Raw genomic sequence first — 21,717 nt, forward strand, 5'->3', positions numbered from 1 at the left:
GGCTTCTGCCCCAGGACTGTGAGCTGCGTGGCCGTGTCCAAGCCCCCCCGTGGTCAGGGAGTGGCTCGGATCCTGAGCTCTTCCTCGCTCCTCCCAGGAACGCTCAGGACATCAGGCTGGGGCAGGGCACCCAGGAGGCTGAGTGGCTGAGAGAGCTCCGCAGGCTCCTCAGGGGCCCCAACTCCCCAGGGGCAGCCCTGCCAGGCCTCACCTGCACCCCCACTCCGTCACACCCCGTCACCTGCTCTGCTCCTCCGCTGGGGCCTCGTGTCCCTCCCGCCTCTCTGCCTGCTGCTTCCTGTGACCTGGTTTACCCCCCCACTAACACAACTGGTCCCAGCTGAGCATGTGGCCCTCAACAGATCAGTCACTTCACCGCTATGAGGTCAGAACTCTTATCCCTGGTTTTCACATGAGGTAACCGAGCTCAGGACCACACAGTGCCCTTGAGTTCTCCAAGGCTGGGGTCCGTGCCATGTGAGCCTGGCACCCATTTCTGGGCCAGGCATACTGTAGGTGCTTAATGAATGCTCATTAGTGTACTAGATCCACTCTCCATGCCTGAATTCGTGTTTATGTATTTTGAGGCTCTGGGGGTGGAGATTTGGGGCTCCTGCGGGATGGGTAGACGCTCCACCACTGAGCCCCACCCCTCTGAGCCATACCCACAGAGCCATGCCCCATGGAGACACCTCCACCAAGCCACGCCCCTCTGAGGCTCTCCCCCTACTAAGCCACGCCCACTGACTCACGCCTCTCTGAGCCACTTCCTACCACCAAGCCACGCCCATCAGGGCCACGCCCCCAATGAGCCACACCTCACTGAGCTATACCCACAGAGCCACACCCCTATGAAGCACTGCCCGCTATTAAGCCACACCCACTGAGCCACGCCCCTCCAAACGACTTTATACCACAAAGCCACGCCCCTCTTAGCCACGCCCCTAGCCATGCCCCTCTTAACCACGCCCCTGTTAGCCACACCCACTGAGCCATGCCCCAGGAGTCATTCCCATCCACTGAGCCACACCCAGCTCCTGGGTAGATCTCTGGTCACTGTCACGACACGTGCGGCTGGCCTATCTCCGCCATGTTCTCAGTGGTATGTGCCGCTGAGCCCCGTCCAATGTGAAGCCACTATTCCCTTTGTCCGTCTTTGTTGCACTGGAAAGTGCCAACTGGGTCCTGTGGGCGGGGACACTGGGCGATGCGCGTTTCCAGTGGCTACTGCAATAAATGACCACAAAACTTCCCACCTGCTCTCCCTGAGCCCCAAGTTTGGGCTCTGGAAGTTTCATTTCTTGTTAGAAACAGTCACCTTCCCAAGAGAGACCGCAGCAGAGCCAAGACAGCCCAGCAGGGAGGAGCGCAGCATCTGCCCCGCGGTTTGCTCTTTCCACCTATAGGATCCTCACTGAGAGCCCAGGGCAGCTGGCCAGGGCTGCTGCGTTCTGGACAGCACTCGGGCCCCCTTCCATGGGTTGACAGTGGAAAATTGAACACCCTGTCTGCCACTGACCAAGAGGCCTGGCCACCCTAGGGCTCCCAGTGCCGCCGGCTCATGCCCACACCTTTCTCAGCTCGCTAAGGCTCGGGGACGCCTGGGGCCAGCAACTCGAAGCCAGGTGAGATCCTCTGGGGCCAGCTCTGCCCGTGTCCCCTGGGAGTCCCTGGTGGACAGATGACGTTGCAGACCTGGTCTCTGCCAGGGTGAGACGTGGCCCAGGAGTCCTCAGAAGAACACTGTTTGTCCCTCTGGAGCCAAAGCCAGCAGCACCCAGAAGCACTTCTCTGTCTCGCTCCCGGGGTAGGATCCCCACCCCCGAGGGCCCGAAGCCCACCCAGCATCCCTGTGGCCCTCTGGCCTCCCTCGGAGAGCTGGGCAGAGCCCTCTAGCTCACACAGGGAGGCAGGAACGGGAGCGTTTTCCCTCAAACTCCTCTTCTTTTGCTGGATTCCTGGAAGCTCTGTCCCAATATTTTGCTTGTGGACAACATTGCACCTGGTGAAGGTCAAAGCACCTGTCCAGCTGCAGGCACCTCTGGCTGCCCTGGCCGTAGAGCGAGGCTCTCACTGAGGGGAGCGGGTGTCTCCCTGTGTGGCCTGACGGCTGGGCCGACGCCCAGACCTACCTGCTTAGTCCCTGGATGCCACCACACACCGGGCATCCACCATGACGGCGGCTCCTGCTGCGGGCTGGGAAGGACAAGCAGAGGGGGTGCTTGCTCCTTGGCGGGTGCCACAGAGGCCCCCATTGTGCTCCTGGTCCGCCCTGCACAGCTGGGCAGTGTGGCTGGTTCCTGCACCTCTTGGGGGTCTCAGACCCTCCCCCTAAAGGCAGAGTAACAACAGGAGCCTGGGCGATGCCCATTAGCGGCCATGGGGGAAGATATTTGTACTCTACTGTCCGTGAGTCATTCAACAAACCTTGGCTGGGCACTGACTGCATGCCAGGATCTGTTCTGGGCACTTAGGAGGTGGCAAGGACATGCAGGCAGCGGATGTTCCAGAAGACAGGCGAGCTCCTCCTCGAGGCTCCGGGAGCCCTTTCTGACTTACTCTGGAAGCTGCCCAGGCTCTGCAGTGCTTGATGCCCAGTAAACCACTGGCCCTTTTCTGTTTTTAATGGGCAGTGAGGACCTGGCGCCTGGAGGGAAGGCCCAGAGACAGTGTGGGCAGGGAAGGGACAGTCCCTGGGTAGCAGAGGTGACGTCCTAGGCTTCCAGGCACCAGTGCTGACAGGCCCCAGAAAGGCCCCTCGGTCCCCTGGGTGCTAACCGCCCACCCTGAGAACAGTGAGCCTGTGGCCAGGCTTCCCGGTGCAGCCTGACCTGCAGCCAGCAGAGACACTGGCGTGTGGAAGTCCAGGGCACGGCTCGGCCACGCAGCGAACAGGCCGATGCAGGCAGACAGGTGTGCGGACAGTGGGGTGGACACCAGGCTGGGGCTGGCTTCCTCGAGACTCAGCGTCCACCAGGACAGGGGCAGCGTTCCCGCCTGGGCCTCTTTGCCCCTCAGCTCTGCCCTCCACGAGGTGCCAGGTGGCCCCTGTGGGACATGCTTCTGTCCCTGGTTTAAGTGGAACAGGCCAGGCTCGGGAAGGATGTGGGGTACGTGAGGGAAGGGGCCGTTGTCCACCCGGCTGGGCAGGCACGGGCAGCAGGAGGCAGCCGGGCTTGGGAGACCAAGACCCGCGGCTCCAGTCCTGGCTCCACCCCAGGCCCAGCAACTTTGACGTGTGCTCAGCCCCTCTGGGAAGTAGGGACGGGCATGGTGTCCTCGCAGCCCTGAGGACGTCACTTGGACATGGCCAGGGCAAGGCCACAGAGAAACAGAGGGGGGCTCGGGACCCCTCCACACCTGTGGGCACCAGATGGGCCCCTAACCCAGTGGGCCCCTGGGGCACCCGGGCTGGGGCGTGGGAGGGGCCAGGGGACAAGAGTGACCCATCCACGGGAAGCCCAGTTCCCTCCAACTGGTGTCCTCACATGTGACAGCAGGGACCGAGTTACAGAAGCCAGAGTTGACACCTGCCACCTCCTGGCCTCAGACGCCAGTCAGTTGTTGAGGAGCAGCAACGCACCGTGCAGGGGCCAGCGGGCATATCTGAGGGCCATCGTGGGTCGGCGGGGGCTCCTGCTGTCCAGGGGCCAGGGCCTGAGGACACTGCTGCTCAGGCTGGGATCCACACATGAGGTGGGAGGCACAGGACGAGGGACGGGGAATGGAGGGGCAGTGCCCCAGGATGACCAGGCGGTGGGGGCTGCGGGCGGGGGAGGGGCACTGTCCTCTGCGGGTCTGAAAGGTCCAGCGTGGCATGGACACTGCTGCTGCTCTGGTGCTCACTCGGATGGGAGCGAAGGGCGGTGCCAAGCTCAGGGGCCACCAGCCAGCACACCAGAGGCAGAGGGGCACACCGGGCCACCAAGACCCTGTCCCCACGGACGGACTGGCGTGCTGGCTGGAGGACCGACTGTGGGGAGCTCCCGGGACTCTGCTGCCAGTCTGGCCCTGCCCACCCTTCCCTGAAGGAGGGTCCCTGGAAGGTCACTGGACGTCCCTCTGTGACCATGGGTGCCGCAGTCTGGCTGGGCACAATTCAGGAGCCACTTGTCAAAAGAAACTAACTTTATTTTTAGAACTACACACGCCAAACAAAACAGCTCCCCAGGAAAAACCCTCAGAGCCCAACTGCCACCAGGGGCTTCCCACAAGCCTCTCCACCTCCCCCACTCCTCCTGCTCTTGAGGCCGATTGGCTGGGTCACGTGGGCGGAGCCAAAAAAAGTCCCCCAATGAGCAGCTCCATGGTCTGAAAGGGTGGGGAAACAGCCCAATGAGCATCACCGCAGAGGAGCCAATCAGCTAGAAGTTGCTGGGGCCGCTGTGACTCTCAACACATGGGGAGGCCTGGCACATCCCTGAAGAAGTGGAGTCGGGGGTGGGGTGAGAGCAGAGGGTCCCAGAGACCCCTGCCTGCTCCAGCCTCCTGCGTGCGGTCCGGTCCCACTCCTGCCCTCTCTTGCCGCACCCGTCCCAGCACCCAGCGCTGGGGAGTCAGGGCAAGTTCAAGGTCGAGCCTGTTTGTCTATGGGCACCTTTCTGCACCGGGCCCGGGATCCCTTGGGAGGCAAAACTGGACGTGACCTCTCTGCAGTGACTGTCACCTGGGAACCCCCCTCTTCTCCATTGAGAATGTTCACATCAGGGCTGTGCATACAGTCAGCGCTCCATAAATGCACACCCACAAAGGGTGTCTCTAAAGAGGGCCGGGGTGAGCCGGGCTCTGAGACGGCCTGTGGGGCCTCGGCGGGGCTCCCCAAGGACTCGGGAAAGAAGGATATCAACATGCTGGAGCCTAATCAAATCTGGATGATTTCACTGGAAACCTTTCCGCGATCCCATCAGCGCTGAAGGATCACAACAGCAACAAATTAGACCCACAGGCTCGGGAAAATGTGCCCGATTTAGAAACGGATGTTACAGTTTATTAACCAGCTAAATTAATTCGATTTTGAACCACTGTTAAATATACATTAGGATGTATTGCCCAGGAGCCCAGCGGGCAGGGGGGAGGGCGGGGGAGGCTGTCCTGACCTCCCTCGGGGCCTGCGCGAGGGGTCCACGCTGGGGTTCTGGGCAGTGCCGGAGCTGGAGAGGGAGGGAGGCCCAGGAAAAGCCTGGGCACCGCAGGCTCCACCCCAGGGCGGGAGCCAGGAGCTCCATATCTCATATCTGAAAGTCTCATTCATTCCTCCTTCAAGTACAGCTGGATCCAGGCGCTCAAGGTCAACAGGAACCGGCTTTTGGTTATTCATGTTCTTGTAGAGGGACTTTACTCTTGAGGCAGGATGGCCATTGGCCATGTTCATTCTGCCCGCTCCCCTCCCAGGACCTGCCAGGTAAAGGTCCCAGGTAAATGTCCCTTGGATGGCTAGGGTCAGGGCCCCTCTCATGGGCCAGATGCAGCTCTCACTGGCCTGAGCTGGAGAGAGGGGGTGGGTGGCCGGGAGGGGTGCTCTCCAGCCAGGGACCTTCCCCCTCCAACCTGCTCAAGTGCTGTGATAGCTCAGTCTGACCCCAGAGCAGGTCATACCCTGTCCCTGCAAGGTGGGGATGTGGTGGCTCACACGCAGCCCATCTCCTGCCATCTGACCCCACCCTGACCCAGACAGACCAGAAACCCCAGGTGGCCTGCAGGCTGTGCGCTGGGCGCGAGTAGGCCCGTCTCCCCTCCAGGGGTGCTTTGTGCAGTGCCCAACACCAACTCCCTGCTGCAGACCCAGTTGTGCCCAGTCCCTGGCCTTCCTCTGCAGGTCGCCAAGACAGAAGGTTCCGGACACTTCTGCTCTGTGCTGCCATGGTGAGTGGGCATGTGGGGCGCCAGACGAGGTCAGGGCACGGCTGGGCCTGTGAGTTTGCACCTGCCGTGCGCCATCTTCTTCCCGCCTGAGCTTGTGGCCAGAATCCCACGTCACCTGCCTGCCCTCTGCAGAGGTGTCTTAGCCACTCGTCCCTGTCCTCAGGGTCACTCCAGTTAACTCCGATGCCCTCATCCTAAGGCTACTGGCCCAACGCACGGACAGCACCAAGTTCACCACCTCCGCCCAGGTCTGGAGGAAGGAAGGTAAACAGCAAGCACTTACTGTCTGCAGGGCCAGACCTGCTGTGAGAGCAGCCCGGGCCCCTCTGGCAGCCCAGGACAGGCCTGGCCGTTGCCCTGCCCTCCGTCACTGCACAGAGAGCTCCCGCCGTGGGCTGAACGCAGCTCTGAGGCCACACTGTCCCAAGGGGTCCCGTTGGTGGCCAAGGAGCAGGAAATGTGGTGCTCACGGCTCTGGAGGCTGAGGCCCAAGGTGGAGGCCCCAGAGGTTCCACTCTGGTGAGGGCTGCTGCTCCCCAGATGTCCTCACGGGGCGGAAACTGGCCAGGGAGTTCTCTAGGGTCCCTGCTTGAAGTTACCACCCCCCCTGGGGGCCCACGTCACGACCTTGTCCCCTCCCACAGGCTCTGCCTCCCGACACCATCACACACAGGGTCAGGACCTCAACCTGCAAATGTGGGGGAGACACAAACATTTAATCTGTAACCCATGCATCGGAAGACACAGCCGGCCTCCCCTACGGGGCCTTTGCACCTGCTGAGCTGGTGGCCCAGAATGCTTTGCTTCCCCCTCCAGCAGCAGTGCATCCCCAGGGACCCTGGAGCTCCTGCTGGGCCAGCCCTGCCTCCCGGGCCAGGGTGCCTTCTCTACTGCGCATGCCCAGTGCTCAAAATGGAAGCCCATTTACATCATGGAAAGGGCAGGAAGCGAGGGACTTCTGGCCCTGGCCACTGTGTGGATAAGCCTTGAGGGTGTTATGCCAAGGGCAAGAAGCTGGCAGCCAGGGGTGCCCATGAGGAGACCCAGCTTAGAGGAGAGGAAAGTTAGGGCGCCATGGCCAGGCCAGGGGAGTGGCGGTTACTGCTTCACAGGGCCAGGGACAGGGCCACTGTTCAGGGTGACAGGAGCCCCAGGAACTGTCTCGTGGCGAGTGTCACTAACACCAGACCTTGGACCTCACAGTGGCTAATGCAGTGGTTTTTATGCAATAGATATTTTACCACAATAAAAATGAAGAAAAGCTGTGTCTGTAACACCCCCCCCCCACCCCCCAGCCGGCCTGGCTCCTGATGAAGATGAGGTGGAGCAGAAAAGGAAGAAAGGACAGAAGGAATCCGAGGAAGGACAAAGGGACCAGGACGGAGCCCAGACCTGAGCAGCCACCCCGGCCCCTGGCCTGTCCCTCCTGACGGTCACTCCCAGCTTCCTGAGAAATCTGTAAATCCTCGTGCTATGAAGCCCCGCTGGTCTATGAAAATCACCCGGTTCGCCTGCTTACGAGAGCTGGTCGGCTCTGGCATGGACTTTCAGATTAGATAACGCAGCAGTATATTTTAAGAAACCTATGATCCGGGCGCGTACCTGTTGATCAGATCAAGGAGACAAGTGACATCCTGAAGATCCCAGAGGCCAGGCCTCCACCAGCGCCACCAGCGCCCAGCTGATGCCGTTCCCACATCCTTCCCGTGGCCACCCCACACCAGGTTTCCTTTAGAGGAAGAGCCTGAGGTCCCAGAAGCCCTCTGTAGGACGGAGCAGCCTGCACTCTGCTCTGAGGATGCAGCCGCCACCTTTCACTTTCTAACCAGCCCTTCCTCTTGCTGAGCCCTGACTTAAGTAGGGGCCTCAGGGACGCCTTTCAGAGACAGAACCCTCCCTGGTACAGTTCAGGGTCCAGAGACCCTCCAGATGGCTCTGTCCCTGCTCCCAGCCAGCCTGTCCTGTGAGAACTGCTGTCCAGGGCTCTGCTCCAGGGACTGTCTGTGCCGGGGAGGAGGGGACCGGCTGAGGGGAGAGCCAGCAGGAACCGTGGGTGGCCCTGTGGGTCGGCGAGATCACCATCCAGAGGCCCAGGTGCCGGGCAGCCGGGCCAGGATTGAGGCCATACGGTCGGAGGCAAGGGGCCGTGGACAGACTGGGACCCAGCTCTGTCCTGCCAGGAGTCCTGCCGCAGCCGTGGAAGATCTGGCTGGGGGCCAGGGCCGGAGCCGCAGGCCCAGGAAGCCCTGCCCCCAGATCTGCCCCCCCGCCAGCTCGGCCCAGTGAACCCGGCTGTGAGTGCCACTCCCACAGGGTGACAGCACGCCACCTGGCTGGTGTCTGGTTGGCCCCGCCCCAGGAGCCACCAGGCCCACATGCTTGGTGCACAGCGGAGAGATTTACTGAGCACTTACACGCCGCATGGCGATGACCCCTGGACCCCAGGGCCCCAGAGCACAAATCACCAGCTCTGTTTGGCTCATGGTGGGCAGCAGGCTGGTGGCACTGGGCTGTCCTGGCCACTCATCTGCTGGGCTCTGCTGGCTGCCCCTGGACACGCCCCTGCAGCCAAAGGTCAGCTGGTCCAGCCTCAGCCCTGCCGGTCCAGCCTCGGCCCCTCCACATGCCTCCCGCTCCCTCCAGGCCCGAGGCTGTTCCAGAGCATAGAGGAACTCACTCCAGGGTCTCGAGAGCCCCCTGCCCCCCACACGCTCCCTCACGATGGCCTCGCGCTCCTGGCCGAAGCCAAAGCCGGGGGTTGGGGGGCAGCGGGTTCCACGATGGGGAGGCTGCTCAGGGGCCCTGGTCTCTGTGACCACCAGGGCCAACCGCGGCACACTCTGCAGCAGGCGGGGGCCCCTCCCAGCCCTGTGGGACCCCTGCCCCAGGTCACAGAACCAGACAGGCCACTGCCCACCCCCGGGGCCCATAGTCAGGGAGGGGATGGGAGGCTGTACCCGTGACCCAGTGTGGGGGGCTGGCAACTGTGAGGGGCCACCAAGGGGCTGGTGCTGGGTGAGTGACAGGGCCACAGGTGGGAGATGAGGACAGACGGGGAGGGGACCGGCTGCAGGGGGCTTGTCACGTCACACTCTGGCTTTTTCTGGGGTGGGAGCCGCAGGGACCCTCGGGCAGAGCCTCCCTGCCGCGGGCCTGGTGCTCTGACAGGATCCCCCTGTCTGACGGTGACCCAGGGACTTAGGGGGCCACGTGGCCGCCAGGAGCCCGGGGGCTGGACCGCTGCAGCGTCCAGGTGTGCCACCATGGCCAGAGCCTGGTGAGGCTGGGGGTGACTGGAAGCTGAGGCAGGGGCCACCAGGGGGCTGGACACACACACAGGACAAAGAGCAGCAGGGACGCCGGGGGCTCTGGGGCCACCACAGCAGGTGGCCCTGTCCTGGGGGACAGAGAAGAAGTCCAGTCCACCGTCCACATGGGGCAGGTCCAGTGGGCTGGGAGCCGTCTGTCCCCAGCAGCAGAAGAGGGAGCCCGCTGTCTGCAGAGCCCTCGAGGCCCTGCCCGGCGCCCACCTGGTCCTGGGGACACAGCGAGCCAGACATACCCTCCCGCGGGAACTGATGGCAGGCTGCCCGGTGCCATAGATCACCAGGACGACCCCAGGGCCTCCAGGACGTCTCCTGGAACGAGGCTCAGACACAGAGGTCCCTGCAGCGCGGCTCCCTGGACCCGTCTTTGGTCATCACTGTGTCACGAGCCCAGGGTGGGGGGGCTCAGCCCACGTTCCACGCCACCCCTGCCACGCTCGGGGCAGTGCACGCATGTGAGCGTGAGTGTGTTCACACGCATATGTGACCCAGGTCGGACCATAAACCAGCCCTGGGGAGGAGGATGGGGGTGTCCTGAGCACATGGGGGATGCCTCTGCTTAGCTGCTTGAAGCTGTGGGTTCTTGAGCAAGACTCCTAACCTCTCTGAGCCTCGGCTTTCTCCTCTGAAAATGCAGGTATCACTGTGCCCATCTTGTCACACAGCGGGTGGGGGCAGTGACTGGGTTCTCTAGGTGATGAAGCTTCAGCGCGGGTCACATGCATCTTACCTCTGAGTCCTGAGGCCACACGCCGTGGGCACGTTACCCCCGAGCAGCGTCTCTGGCCCCTCTAAACTTTTTCCTTTTTCTTTTCTTTTTTTGAGACAAGGCCTCCCTAAATTGTTCGGAGCCTTGTCAAGTTGCTGAGGTTGGCCTAGAGCTTGTGATCCTCCTCCCTCAGCCTCCCAAGTCGCGGGGATTGCAGGCGTGGCCACCACACTGGTATGTGACTCATTTCAAGAGCCTGTGAGCAACTGGCTGCCGTCCCGTGGTGGCCATTCTGTTTACCAAGAGCACTGAGGTCTGCGTGACCCACAGAGGAAAAGGGAGAAACCGCGGTTGTTTGTTTAGCTGGGATTTGGAGTCATTCGTTACTGCAGCAAAACCTAACCTCCCCTGACTGGTGTACCGTGGGCGCGAGAACACGTGAAGTCCAGGCGCGCCGCGGGGGCCACAGTCAGCCTTACTCTTACTTGAACAACCTCCCAGAGCAGATGAGCAGGTCAGGACGCTGAGTGGGGTGGATGGACTCTGAGGAGGCCCCACAGTCCCCCTCCTGGAATCTGCAGCGTGAGCTCCTCCCTCCTGCTGAACGTGAGCCAGGCCGCGGCATTGTCGCTCATGCTGTGAGTGACTCTGTGTCTGTCCCATGGGAAGAGTCCTCTGCTGGCCTTGGAGAAGTGAGGAGCCGTGCTGGGAGGCCCAGGGCACGGACGGACTGCAGGGCCACCGCGGCCGCTTCTCCCACCTGGCTCTGGGCTGACGTCCAAGGGCAGGGTGTGGCAGGCTGCGGCCTCTGACGTCTCCCTGACTGGCTGGGGGCCAGCTTGCCCAATGTCCTCACGTGGACACCAGTCAGGCTGCGTCAGGGCCACCCCAGGGGCCCCTGGTAGCTTAGTCACCCCTTCAAAGACCCTGTCTCCATGCGGTCGCATTCTGAGGTCCTGGGGTCGGGGCCTCAGCTTGGGAACCCTGGGGAGAGCGGCCAGCCAGCTCCATGGCCAGGCCCGGGTCCTGCCCACGGCCAGGTGAGCGGGAAGCAGACCCCCAGGAGCCCCAGGGAGCCCCCGACCCCCGACACCGAGCAGAGAACGCCCGGGGCCAGGCAGACACGTGTCCAGGGAAGACTCGCAGGCTGTGCTGCCCCGGGGCCTCTGCTACTGGGGTCCGGGACCCTTAGGGGTGAGGACCTGGTGTCAGGGTGCTGCCCCAGGAGAGTCCCCGAGCCTGCTGCCTGCCCGTGGGGCTTTGGTCAGCTGCTGGGCAGCTGCCATCTTCTTTGCAGCCTGAGCAGTAGTGGCTCCTGTCCCCCTGCAGCTGGGGCGTGGAGGGCAGAGAGCTGATGTAACCATTACAGTGGACTCGGCCACCTTCACAGTCAGCGTCACTAACCCAGGATGCCCTGCAGCGGAGTCACCAAACCATAGGGACGGGAGGAGGCCACGGAGAGCTGCCCTGTCCCCCAGGGCGGGAGGAGTGGCCACGCTGCCCTCCGAGGCACGATGCTCCGACGCTGGCCATGACGCTGACCAGGATGTGGAAATGTCCCCACGTTCCCGAGGGGACCACAGAGGCTCCCACGTCCCAGAGCTTTCCCAAGGTGCCCTCGCTGCCGTGCCAGGCTGGTAGAGCAGGCTGGGAACACCAAGGCCCGTCCCGTGGTGGCCTCGTGTGACCCCCCGCAGCCAGGCAGGGCAGAGAATGGGGCCCCGGCGCATCTCAAGGGACTGGTTAAGCTGAGAAGTTTCTGGAACATGGTGGGACTGCTGGGAGGGCCGGGGTGATGTTTTTCAGCTGAAAATGTCCCCTGGGTAAAATTCCAGCCCTCTCCCTCCGTCTGCGGCGGGGACCTGGCTCCCTGAGACCCCAGCACAGGGAAGGCGCTGCCCGGCTCCATCCCAGAGTGGCCCCCAGCCTCCCCGGGGAACTGGGGCCAACGGCGGTGCGTGGGTACTGCCCCGTAGGTGCTGGGCCAGAGCACACCCTGCCCAGCCTGGCCAGGGGCTCTCCTGGGACCCGGGGAGCAGGCGGGGAAGGAGGAGCCCGGGTGGCAGATGTGGGAATGAGGCTCAGTGACAGGGGACACTGGGCAAGAAGAAGGCAGGAAGCAAGACCCCTGGAGGGGCGCCAGGGCACCGCATGCCAGCCGGGCATCGCGGCCACGCAACCTCTCCTCCCCCCTGGGCCCGGCCGACGCAGGTGCAGAGGAAACGCTGCCGGAGTCGGAGGCAGAAGGCCCCACGTCTGCCGCTTGCTCAGCGATCCTGAGCCGCTGAAAATCCCTGAGACCGGCATAACCGGGCTGTGGCCCACAGTGACAAAGAGAAATGAGTAAACTGACAACGAGAGGGACCTTTCCTGCCGGCCAGCGAAAGTCAGGCCTGTGCAAGCGGAAAGGGAGAGTCCTGGCCCCAGGAAGCAGAATTCCAGGAATAGAGTCAGCTTCAGGCACAGCCGGATCCAGGGACTTGAGTCATGTCACCAGACCTTGGTCACACTCTCTCCTTGGCCTGTCCACTCCTCCATTCACATTCTCCCCGAGGTGGCCTGCTGGCTGCCAGGAGTCCTACGATCGTCCCTGTGATCCGAGACAGCAGAAGGAGCTGCCCCTATCCACGTCCCTGGCAAAGGCCGCAGCGCAGGCTGGATCGGCTCTCCTAGGCCCATAGCGGGTCGGAAGGCCAGCTGCGCCCGCCCCTCCCAGCCTGGAGTCGGGCCCTGTCTGCGGAGCGCGAGCAGAGGCCAGTCCCCAGTGAGGACCAGGCTGGTGCCCACGAGGGGCAACAAGAGTCAGCTCCACTGGTGCCCATCCTTCTGCCCAGATCCACCCCTTCCCCCCTCTGTCCCTAGGCCGCCCCTGGGTGGCAAGCTGCCCTGCCTTCTGGTCTTGGCAGTGGGCCCTGTGGAGACCAAGGGCGGGAGGCCAGGAGCTGCCCAGGCCCTGGAGCAGGTGCTGGCTTCTCAGGGTGACCCTGCCCCGCCCCTACAGGGGTCTACCAGGCTGGACGGCCCTCCTGGCCTTGGCGCAGGTGGGAGGCTGGGGCCACTGCACAGTACGCGACCCTGTGGGCCCCTCCAGGCCCTGAACTGCGCGCTTAAAGAGCACCTACAGCGAGCCGGGCACCATGGCCCATGCCTGTAACCCCAGGGGCTGGGGAGGCTGAGGCAGGAGGATCCCGAGTTCAAAGCCAGCCTCAGCAACGGTGAGGCCCTAAGCAACTCGGTGAGACCCTGTCTCTAAATAAAATACAGAATAGGGCTGGGGACGTGGCTCAGTGGCCCAGTGGCCCTGAGCTCAATCCCTGGAACCCTCCCTCCAAAAAAAAAATAAATAAAAAACCAAAAACCCAGCTACGGAGGTGAACCTCCTGGTGTCAGGCCTGGGGCCAACCAGGGTGTCTCAGGGTTTACATAAATCTCAAAGGCACTGTGTCCCAGCAGGGTCTGGGTCTGGTCCCCTGGCCCAGATCAATGTGTACTCAGGAGTACTCAGGACGGCACAGGGACGGGGCAAACCTCAGATGCCCCCAGGCCTCGGGCGCTGACGATGCAGCTGGTAACCGGGCTGGGGGCAGGGAGGGCGGGGAGCCGGGCACAGGGACGCCAGGCAGAGTGGAGGACGCCCACTCCCCCTTCCTGCTCAGGAACTGAGTCATCGGGCAGCTGCCAGCCTCCTGCACCGGGGACGCCGGGTGAGGCCAGTGCCATGCTCTACACATGGAGGACCTGAGATCGCGGGAGGAGGGGCTGCATCCCCATCCCCAGGAGCCGCACTGGGCCCCTGTCTGGGCAGAGGATCCGCAGGCCTCACCCGGGGTTTAGCGGCCACATTAGAAACTAAAGAAAAAAACAGGTGAAGCTGGTTCTCGATTCTCATTGGCCCCAGTTGATCCAAAACGTCATCACTGTAATCCACGTTAAAAACGGTCCCTGAGATACTCACGTCCTTTTCACGTTGGGATTTCTGGGGTCCACTGGGAGCCCTCTCCACGGCCACGTCATCTCCGCAGCAACACGATGTCCCCTGGTGTCTGGAGACTGTTCCAGGCCTCACCTGCCCCTCAGGAGAGGCCTTGAGCGCAGCCCGGCCTCCCGCCAGCTCAGACCAGGGGACAGAGAGCCCCGGCCACTCGCGCAGTGTGGACGTTTCTCTACTGGGCGGGCCGAGCCCTCGGGCCAGGGAGCCGGGCCTGGTGACGAGGAGGGCAGGTGGCCACAAGCTGCCCTGGGCCTGCCGCAGCCCCGGGTGAGTCTCAGGCCCTTCCCTGGACATCCCGCCTGCGGTCAGCACTGCCCTGGCTGCTAATCGAGTCCAGGTCGGTCCCCATCGAGTCAGTAAGATGCGGCCCCTGGGCTCCGGCCATGCGCGGCTCCAGCCCGGGTCAGCACGGGCCCAGGGCAGCCGGGGAGGACGCGTGGAAACGGAGCCGTTTCGTTTGGAAGGACGGCGCCGAGGGGCCTCTGCTGGGTCCCTGGTGGAGCATCTGTTTCTTCCTCTGGTCCAGGGCGGGCACTGTGCCTGGCCAAGGGCACGTCACCACCAAGACATACCCAGGGGACCAGGGGACGGAGGCCCGGAGCAGGCTGGGCGTCCAGGGAGCGGAGCCCGGGCTGGAGGGAGGCGAAGCAGAGGTCTCCGGGGGCCTCAGGCCAGTTGGGTGACCTGGTTGGACACTGTGAGGAAGCCTGGCCAGAAGGCTATGTGCCTCCTCCAACGTCCAGTCACCAGACAGAGATTCCCAAGCACCGAGGAAGCAACGTGCCACCCGGCACAGAGCCCCAGGGTTGCTGAGCGCAGGGCGCAGCGTCCAGGGTCCTGGGGGCCAGGAGCTGGCTAGCTCAAGGCCAGGCCATGCTGAGGAGGAGCCCCACCGCAAGACTCAAGGCTATGCCTCTCAGCCCCATCTCGTAGGTGAGGAAATGGAGGGCCAGAGAGGTTGCACCACCCACCCAAAGTCACACAGCTCAGGACCAGAAACGGCTCCACTCAGGTCTGCTGGGCCCATGTCTGGCGGGGATCGTCTCCCCCCACCCAGTACAATTGATATGGTGCCTTCACTGGAACAAGAGGGCAGAGTGAGCCTCAGCAGAGTCCCAGGGGTGGGACGGGGCGGGAATCACAGGCCCTCTGGGGTGGCAGCCTCCTCAGAAAGAGGCCAGGAGAGGCCCGGACTGGAGTCCTGGAGAGGCCTGACCTTCCTGGGCAGCCAGGGGCTCCGCGTCCTCAGCCGGCGCTTCCCAGCCAATCCCAGGGTGACGGCCACAGCCCTCCACCAGCAAGTGTCCTGGAGCCATTTCTTGCTGGTCAGGAAGCAGCTGGTAAACGAGGGTCACAGCTGTCCCTGTTGCCACCCAGGCAGGGCGGACCCTGCGGTCAGTAGCGCCTCAGGGGCTGTACTCCAGGAGAGGAGGGGGCCAGGCAAGGGGACCGTGGCGTAGGTCGCTGGGACTGTCACAGGCCCCAGGGGGACGGCCGCGCCTGCTGAGATGGGAAGCCCCAGCCTCCTCCCCCATGGAGATGTCGTCCAGCACCCAGAGGGTACCCAGGAGGGACCCCAGCACGAGTCCCACGGGGACAGCGAGTGGGCGACATCCAGCCGGGACTCTTGACCCCAGAACCTTCCCAGGGCAGTCCTGCCCCAGGAAATAAAGAGAAGGAGGGGGCCAGGGAGGAGGGGAGGGGCCAGGGAGGAGGGAGGGGCCAGGGAGGAGGGGCCATGGAGGAGGGAGGGGGCCAGGGAGGAGGGGAGGGGCCAGGGAGGAGGGGCCAGGGAGGAGGGAGGGGCCAGGGAGGAGGGAGGGGACAGGGAGGAGGGGCCAGGGAGGAGGGAGGGGCCAGGGAGGAGGGAGGGGACAGGGAGGAGGGGCCAGGGAGGAGGGAGGGGGCCAGGGAGGAGGGAGGGGACAGGGAGGAGGGAGGGGCCAGGGAGGAGGGGCCAGGGAGGAGGGAGGGGGACAGGGAGGAGGGGAGGGGCCAGGGAGGAGGGAGGGGCCAGGGAGGAGGGGCCAGGGAGGAGGGAGGGGCCAGGGAGGAGGGAGGGGACAGGGAGGAGGGGCCAGGGAGGAGGGAGGGGACAGGGAGGAGGGAGGGGACAGGGAGGAGGGGCCAGGGAGGAGGGAGGGGGCCAGGGAGGAGGGAGGGGACAGGGAGGAGGGGAGGGGGCCAGGGAGGAGGGAGGGGGCCAGGGAGGAGGGAGGGGGACAGGAAGGAGGGAGGGGCACAGGGAGGAGGGGAGGGGACAGGGAGGAGGGGACAGGGAGGAGGGGAGGGGGCCAGGGAGGAGGGAGGGGGCCAGGGAGGAGGGAGGGGGACAGGGAGGAGGGAGGGGAACAGGGAGGAGGGAGGGGAACAGGGAGGAGTGAGGGTACAGGGAGGAGGGTACAGGGAGGAGGGAGGGGGACAGGGAGGAGGGGAGAAGACAGGGAGGAGGGGACAGGGAGGAGGGGCCAGGGAGGAGGGAGGGGGCCAGGGAGGAGGGAGGGGACAGGGAGGAGGGGACAGGGAGGAGGGGAGGGGACAGGGAGGAGGGGAGGGCGCCAGGGAGGAGGGAGGGGGCCAGGGAGGAGGGAGGGGGCCAGGGAGGAGGGAGGGGGACAGGAAGGAGGGAGGGGCACAGGGAGGAGGGGAGAAGACAAGGAGGGGAGGCAGGGAGGAGGGGGGACAGGGAGGAGGGGGGGTCATGGAGCCTGCGGGGCCATCTTGTGGCCTATTTCTGTGCAGCCTGCAAACTAAGGATGATTCTTACGTTTTTAAAAAGATGTAAAAATCAAAAGCCAAGCACAGGAAACAGCGGCACCCACCACGGACCTCTCAGTCCCGGAACCCCCCCTGCCCCCCTGCCCCCCAGAGCCCCCCATGCCCCCTGCCTCCCAGAGCTCCCCATGCCCCATGGAGCCCCCTGTGCCCCCATGCCCCGTGCCGAGGCCTTGCTCGGCTCTGTTTGCTTTCAGAACCTCGCCGTCCTGGGTGCTGCTGGCTTTGGGTCACCAACCCCCCAGCCTGGGCCAGCTGTGAAGCCCAGAAAGGCGGCCAGGCCAGACACAGCTCCCCCTGTGCCCCGGGCCGCCCAGCACCAGCCACCAGAAGCCCTTGGGAGCTGGGCTGGGGGTCAGGCGGTCCTGCTGCAACTAAGGCCAGGTCAGGCCAGCAGGAGGACAGACGTCCTCCCCTGGGGGGGGGGGGGGGGGCACGGCCCAGACTTGCTTCCTCTGGCATCAGCTTTTAGAAAGCAGGGAGATTAATTTTGCTATTCCACAGCCGTGATGGTGGGGTTTCTGTTTTACGAAATGGAGGGAAGGGAAGGTCTATTTACCAGTCAGAGCCCTTGACTGCAGGTGACAAAAATCCCAAGTCAAAGTGGCTGAAGCAACAAAAGTATTTATTGGCTCATGTCACTGAAAAGTCTAGGAGTTGGATGAGCTTCAGGCAGAGCCTGATCCAGAGGCTCAATATGATACCACCAGGACTCAATCTTTCCATTTCTTCTGGGTTGGTTTTACTCTCAGGAAACCTAGGCGTGCATCCCATCCGCTGGCCAACCCCAACCCCGTTAGAAACAGTTGTCTCCTTCAGTCGGTCCCAGACTGAACGTCACTGAGCCCTGCCTGGATCATGTGACCTTCCTCTGAACTAAAGGCTGAGACCAGGGGATGGGATGGTCTGATTGGCCAACCTTGTCACGTGCTCCTGGAGTGGGCGGGGCCATCCACCCGGGACCTGCAGATGCTGAGAGAAGAGAACCATCCCCCAGCAAGCCCAGGGGGGTCAGCAGGAAGGACCTGAGTCCTCGAGATCAGCAGCTGCCCACAGAAGGGAACTGGAGTCTGGGCTCCCCGCCAGGCCTCGCCGCGCCGTCCACAGCTGCTGGCCTGCGGCCCTGCAGGACACAGCCCCAGCCACACCCAGCGGGGGGGCCTTCCCAGCCTGGCCTGGGCTCCACTGCCCTCCCTGGCCACCCCCAGGCCCCCAGCCCTGCCCATGGCTGGCACCCAGTGAGTGCCCGCAACACAGGATTGTCAAACTTCTGTCGCCTGCTGGACCCTGAGGGGCTTGAGGGCAGAGAAGGTGTCTTGCTCCTGCAGGGTCCCCAGCACCTGAGGCCCAGGGGTTCCCCCAGATGCTTGGTAACCAGTGAATGTCCCTCGGCGCACAGTGGGTCCCCAGACACTTGGCAAGCCAGTGAATGTCCCTTGGCCCACAGTGGGTCCCCAAATATGTGGTAAATGAATGAATTTGCTCCACAAATATCTGATGAACAGATGAATTCAACTGGGGGAGTGGCCAGCCGGGGGAGTGGCCAGCTGTGGGACACTTGCAGGTCATGGAGGAGCTGAAGGGGTAGCCGTTGGGAGGGGGATGAAGGAGGGATGGAGGGATGGAAGGCAGAACTTCCCTGGAGGAGCCTCTGAGGAGGACCGCAGTCCTGAGGGACACCTGGGCAGGGAGCGGTCAGTTGGCTTGAGGCCCAGCCCAGCCGGGAGGGGCGGGGTTTGGGCAGAGCAGGAAGCCAGGTCAGGTCCGGCCAGGCGAGCAGTGCCAGGGACACTGTGCCCCAGGCGGCCGGGCTGCCTGCTCTACGGCCCTGGCCTGTGTCCACTCCACAAGAGAGCCTGCTTTGTTGGGGGCTGACCGGGTCTGGGCCGCCCGCCCTGCAGTGCAGGCCCAATCTGTTCTCTATTTGTCAGGGCCGCGAGGAGGGGCTCCCTGCCCAGCCTCTGCCCTCCGCGGGAGCCACACGGTGACATTCCTGGGCCTGGGCTGAGCGGGGGTCAGAGCTGCCTGCCCCTCCCTGGAGAAACCCAGACACAGCCCAGGGCCGCTGGCCGTCCACAGCCCCCTCCCCACCCCTCGTGGGAGTTGCCTTCAGCCCGTCTCAGCGGAGAGGACACTGAAGCTCAGAGGCCCCGGAGGCCTGCAGGCAGGAAGGAGGGGCGCTGGGGAGGCCACGAGCCCACCAGGGCTGCCAGCCCACAGGAGACCCCAGCCCACGGGGAAACCCCAGCCCACAGGGAGACCCCAGCCCATGGGAGACCCCAGCCCACGGGAGACCCCAGCCCAGCTGCCTGGGAGACACGCCGTGCTTCTGAGTTGACCTTGGGCACCAGCCTCCGAGAGGCCTCCCATGGCCCCAGAATGTCCTGTGACGGGGCAGCTGAGCTCCAGGCTGTCTGGACGCCTACACACACAGCACGGCCTCTCCTCCTCACACCCAGCCTCCCGCCAGGTCCTCCTTGCTGCCCTGTGCACAGGCTCCAGGGGGGAGCGCAGGCCAGGCAGCACGGAGAGCAGCAGCCCTCCCGGGCCCCAGAGGCAGCCTGGCTCCAGGCCCTGGTTCTGTAATGGCCTTGCTGTGTGACCTGGGCAGTGACCTGACCTTCCTGAGCCCGTCTCCTCACTTCATGACGCAGGTATCGGAGCCCAGGTGTGCAAGGCAACAGCCGGAGGGCCTCCTGGGGCAGGAACACAGCTGGAGCTGGACACAGGGCCCTGCAGGTCGGACGCCACCTCCCACCTCTGTGCACACCAGGGAGGACCCCAGGGACCCCTCCCCTTCCCGAGACCCCCAGTGTGGATCAAGTTCCGACTCCACTTCTGCTGGGCCTCGGGTGACAGGGACAAGAGGAAAGGACCCAGTCCTCAAACAACGGTGGCGTGGAGCTCGGGGTCCCTGGCACAGCCGCCTGCCCGGGCTCCTCCGTCAAACCCACCTGCGTCTGCTTAACCCGTGCACATCGGGGCATCCCTGTCACCGCTGTGGAGCACAGACCCTAACAGACACTCAGGTCTCCAAGTGGCAGATGCAGATGGGCTGTCTTCTAGAAGCTTCTAAATTTCTGTTGCAAAAAGAGAAGTCCAGCAGCCTGTCCCCAGGATGTCTCCAGGGGCAGCAGCTCGAAGGACGAGGGATGATGCCTCCAAAGCAGATGACTGAGAGGCAGGGCACCTGGTGGGCGGTCAAGGCCATGACCAGGGCAGCGCTTTGTGTGAGGCCTGCTCAGACTCTGCCTCTGAGGTCCTCCAGGGCGTGTGAGGATGCCAAGCCATTTCAGAGGAATTATGAAATTATTGGGCACTTACTGTATGCCGGGCGCTGTTCTGGAGGCCGGGAGAGTGGGGGTAGGAAGCGCTGGCCCAGGCCCTCCGAACTGGCCTGGCTCTCCTGCGAGGTGCTGGCCTAGAGTTCTCTGCACACCAGGCTGGCCAGTCCCTCTCTTAGCAGCCTAGAGTCTGCGGCACATGCACTGACGTGGCCAGGGCTGGGGACGATCGCTGTGGCCGATCACTGTGGCCGGGGAAACAGCGTGGATCAGGGCACGGTCAGCACCCCAGGGCAGAGGAGAGCCGCACCCCATGCCAAGCAGAGCCGCTCGCTCTGAGAGGTGACCCTGCTCCCGGCTCTCCCGCTGGCAGCCGCGGGACGGGCTTAGCACGCGCCTCTGGCCAAAGTCAGGCGTGGCCTCGTGATCTGCCGGACCTGAGATGTGAGCAGAACCCAGACCTGGGGCCGTGGGGACAGCGGGCAGGAGACCGGCCAGGCCCCTCCTGCACTCCACACTGCTTGCCCTGCCTGGTGGCCTCCAGGTCCCTGACGCTCCATCCGTCCAGGTCCCAGGATGAGGGGCAGGTGCAGAGCCCCGGCTGACCCTTGCGCACACCGCACACGTGAGACGCCAACCCTGCAGTCTGAGGCCGTGAGGTTGTGGAGCTGTTTGTTGCAGCAGCAGGGCTGTGTCCGAGCCCACTGCGTCTCCACTGCACAGGCGGGGAGACGGTCAGGGCAAGCACAGAGGGGACACTGGGGACAGAGGACACCCTCCCCCTGGGGACAGAGGACACCCCTCCCACATGGGACAAAGAACACCCCTCCCCCAGGGCACAGTGGTGCCCTCCCCTGGGGACAGTGGTGCCCTCCCCAATGGCACAGTGGACACCCCTCCCCCAGGGGACAGTGGTGCCCTCCCCCAGGGGACAGAGGACACCCCTCCCCCAGGGCACAGTGGACACCCCTCCCCCTGGGACAGTGGTGCCCTCCTGCAGCCTTCGGGAGGTGAGCCCCTCCCCCGCGAGCCCGCCAGGCCTGGCTGCTCCCCCTTCAATTAAAGCCAATTTCAAGGTCCCCTGGTTTCCCGTGCGTCCCTGGTCGTGTCCACCAGAGGCCCCGTCTGCTCGGCTGCCCATCTTGTCGGAGCCGCCAAAAAGACAAATGGCCTGTGACTTACTGTCCGGGATGCAGCACCTTACGGCAAGTGGCAGCGCAGCCCAGGAATAAATCACAGCTGGTCTCCCAGAGCCGCCCAGAGCTCCCGGAGGGACACGGGCGGGGAGGTGGAGGGGTGCGGGGGGGGGGGCAGGCTGAGGGAGGCTGGGGGAGGTGGGGGGGCAGGGAAGCTGTGGGGGCCGGGGGCTGCACAGAGGCTGAGGACTGCTGGGGCTCCACTGGGCCAGGGGTCCATGGGCACTGCTGGTCCTCCTGTGGCCAGCACCGACCCCCTCACCAGCGCTCCCTCTTCAGAAACCATCTCTCTGCCCCACCGTCCTTGTGCTCGGGGGGGGCTCCCTGCTCAGCTCCGGGGGGACCCTTGGCTCGCCCCCCAGCCACCACTGCCATGAGGCTCGGCAGGCAGGTGACCGCACGGCCCACTGGCCTCATGGTGGACCTGCACTGACCCTCTAGGACAGAGGTGCCTTCACAGGGGCAGCTCACAGGCGGAGGGTCGTGTCCACTGGGCAGCTCCAGCTTCCAGCCCAGGCACATAGTAGGTGCTCAGGAAAACTGCAAGGGCAGCCAGCAGGGCTGGGGCTCACGG

General features: G+C 64.1%; 1 long non-coding RNA gene across 2 annotated transcripts; it reads right to left on the bottom strand.

The window, feature by feature from the left end:
• Nucleotides 1–4,960: 4,960 nt before the first annotated feature.
• Nucleotides 4,961–14,798, bottom strand: LOC308644416. 2 transcript variants are annotated; one of them, XR_014020993.1, is made up of 2 exons: nt 13,853–14,798; nt 4,961–5,394 (listed from the first exon to the last, which is right to left on the bottom strand). It is a non-coding gene; the product is annotated as an uncharacterized lncRNA (long non-coding RNA). The 2 variants fall into 2 exon arrangements; XR_014020994.1 differs by lacking the exon at nt 13,853–14,798 and adding an exon at nt 5,924–7,457.
• Between the last annotated feature and the right edge of the window lie 6,919 nt (nt 14,799–21,717).

The sequence above is a fragment of the Spermophilus citellus genome (assembly GCF_964194105.1).
Source record: "Spermophilus citellus genome assembly, chromosome: 3".
Lineage (NCBI taxonomy): Eukaryota > Metazoa > Chordata > Mammalia > Rodentia > Sciuridae > Spermophilus > Spermophilus citellus.